This window comes from Vigna angularis, chromosome 5 (genome assembly GCF_016808095.1).
Source record: "Vigna angularis cultivar LongXiaoDou No.4 chromosome 5, ASM1680809v1, whole genome shotgun sequence".
Lineage (NCBI taxonomy): Eukaryota > Viridiplantae > Streptophyta > Magnoliopsida > Fabales > Fabaceae > Vigna > Vigna angularis.
In genome coordinates, this window is record NC_068974.1 from 29,428,203 (window position 1) to 29,431,711 (window position 3,509).

The following is a 3,509-nucleotide window of genomic DNA, read 5'->3' on the forward strand; positions in this document are numbered from 1 at the left end:
AGAAGTCAGAAGTGTTTGAAACTTTCAAGAAATTCAAAGTGATAATAGAGAAAGAAATAAACAAAGTCATCAAAACAGTCCGATCTGACAGAGGAGGCGAGTTCATTTCTACCAAGTTCAACAAATACTGCGAGGAACATGGAATCAAGCGTTTCTTGACGGCTCCATACTCCCCACAACAAAATGGTGTTGCTGAGAGGAAGAATCGGACCATTCTTAATATGGTTCGAACCATGCTTAAAGGGAAGAATATGCCAAAGAAGTTCTGGGCAGAAGCGGTGCAATGCGCAGTTTATGTGCAAAACAGATGTCCACATGCAAAGTTGGGTGAGAAGACGCCTCAGGAGATTTGGAGTGGTGTGAAGCCGAATGTCTCTCATCTAAAGGTGTTCGGCAGTGTAGCCTATGGGCAAGTACCAAGTCAGCACAGGACAAAATTAGAAGATCGGAGCAAGAAGTACATATTTATCGGGTATGATAAAAATTCTAAAGCATATAAATTATTTGATCCTGTTAACAACAAAGTAGTGGTGAGCCGAGATGTTCATGTGGAGGAAACAAAGGAGTGGTGTTGGAGTAACCTGGTCGAAAAAGAAACTAGCTCGGAGATTGTTGTACCTTCAACAACAACAACCACCGAGTCCTCAGATGAAGAAACCGAGCCACAACAGCCTAGGATGAGAAGTCTGCAGGACATATACGACACTACAAATGAAGTTCATGTTGTATGTCTTCTGGCCGACTCTGATGAATTGAGTTTTGAGAAAGCTGTCCAAGATGAGAAGTGGAGAACAACCATGGATGAGGAAATCGGAATGATTGAACGCAACAAAACTTGGAAACTGACTAACCTTCCTGAAGGAGCTCGACCCATTGGAGTAAAATGGGTGTACAAAAAGAAGATGAATGTTGTGGGAGAGGTTGAGCGTTATAAGGCTCAACTTGTGGTAAAGGGGTATAGACAAAAGGAGGGGATAGACTATGATGAAGTATTTGCTCCTGTCACGAGAATGGAGTCAATCCGACTCTTGATCTCGTTAGCTGCTCAGAACCAATGGCCAATTCAACAGATGGATGTAAAGTCGGCATTTCTAAATGGCGTACTGAAAGAGGAGGTGTATGTTGAGCAACCACTCGGGTACATGAAGAGAGGGGATGAGAAGAAAGTGTTGAGATTGAGAAAAGCCCTCTATGGACTGAAGCAGGCTCCCCGTGCATGGAATGAGAGAATTGACGGGTACTTCAAGAAAATCGGGTATGAACAATGTCCGTACGAACATGCTTTGTACACAAAGAAATTAGAAAAGGATATGATGATAGTTGCTCTCTATGTCGACGACCTCATATTCACCGGAAGCAACACGAAGCTGATTAAGGAGTTTAAGGAGGCAATGGAAAAAGAGTTCGAGATGACAGACTTAGGCTTGATGAAATATTTTCTTGGCCTGGAAGTGAAGCAATCGGAGGAAGGGATTTTTATATCCCAAGAGAGGTACGCACTTGAAATTTTAAAGAAGTTTAAAATGGAGGACTGCAACCCGGTTTCTACTCCAATGGAACCAGGCACTAAACTATCAAAGTTTGATGGATGAGAACGAGCTGATTCTGGGAGATATCGAAGTTTAATCGGAAGTCTGAGGTACCTTACAAGCACGAGACCTGACTTAATGTTGAGTGTTGGGATAATGAGCAGATTCATGGAGGATTCAAGCTATACACATTGGAAGGCATTGAAGAGAATTTTGAGATATATTCGAGGAACCCTATCACTTGGTCTTTTCTATTCAAAATCAGATGACTATCGACTAGTGGGTTACTCAGATATCGATTGGTGTGGTGATGTTAATGACCGGAAAAGTACTTCAGGTTACGTATTCCTACTTGGAAATACAACTTTTACTTGGCTGTCTAAGAAGCAACCCATTGTAACTCTATCTACCTGCGAGGCAGAGTATGTGGCGGCCTCTTGGAGCGTGTGTCATGCAGTTTGGCTTTTAAATCTATTAAAGCATTTGGGAGTGATCCAAGATGAAGGGACTGTGATCCGAGTTGATAACAAGTCGGCAATCGAGTTGGCAAAGAACCTAGTTAATCACGGAAGGAGCAAGCACATCGACGTCCGTTTTCATTTCATCCGAGAACAAGTCAAAGAAGGAAAGGTCAAGCTGGAACATGTTGAAAGCCGAGCTCAAGCCGCAGACATATTCACCAAGCCACTACCAACCACATTGCTGGAGAATTGCAAAAGGCTTATTGGAATGAGATAATGAGATACAATGCAAGAAGACCAATTTAAAGTTTACGGGGGAGATTTGTTAGGTAAACTTTAAAAGGGCCCACTTGTTGAATAAGGAAGCTAATGTTCCCTACTTTGTAAAGTTGAGGATTTTGAGGAAAGTGTTTTTTCCTTGTCTGCTGAAGCACCGAAAATCTGCACCAATGTCTTCTTGGAGTTTAGCTCTTTTATTGGTTATAAAAGGAGAGTAAGGTGTGCAAAGAAAACCACCACCACCGAGAAAGAAATAAGCAAAAGTGCAGTAGAGAAAGAAAGTTGTGTGAGTGTGTGGGAAGAGAGGGAGAACCACGGGAAAATTGGTGTAGCACCATCGTGAAGAGAGAAAGTGAGTATGTTATTTATTGTGTTGAGTTATTGTGAGTTGTGATGATTGTGTGCACCACCGTAAGTGTTAAAAGTGTTTCTTGTATTTCTGAAAGCTTTTATTTTCAATAAAAGTATATTTGATACCAACAAAAATAACCTGAGTTGACTAAAGTATTAATAAACTTCAAACGTTAGCTTTCTACTAAAGTTATAAGACATGCCTATTCTCACGCAGAAGATACGTGAACAATGTTTCTCAAAACATAACTATATAGACATTAGCTGGTCTCATCATCTGGCTATCCTACCAGATTGTCCAAAACTCAAAAGACATTGTGAGACTAGATAGTCTAACGAGATAGCCTATTCATATTGTTTACCAAGATGGTCTATCACATATAAACACAAGAGAGTTTAATGCATGTTAGATGATCTAGGAACCTGTTAGGAAGTTGCAAGTTTATGTAAGAAGGAATAAAAGGGGACGGAAGTAAACAGCGGGAAAGGTTGTTAGTTTGTTAGGGGAAGAGAGAGAGTATAAAATAAAAGCGAAGTTATTGAGGAGGGTATCAGATATTATTTTGGGTTTATACTTGACCTCTTGGTTAGTGGAGGAAGGAAGACTTCCTTGGGAAAGATCTATACTTGTATTTTTCTTTCTACACATTATAGAGGAAATAAAAATACACATACATATAGTTTCTTTTTTACTGTTGAGTGTGAGTGAGAATAGAAGCTGTTGTTCGGTTCCTTGAATAAAGGAACCTAACAGATTTGGTCCGACCTGCCGGATCTGTTTGGAGGGAAGAGGAGTGTGCTGTAGCGGAAAAGAATGGAGGGACGAATGGTGGCTATGGAATCGACGGTGGAAGAGTTGAAGGCGGAAATGCGAGGGATGACTCTCGAG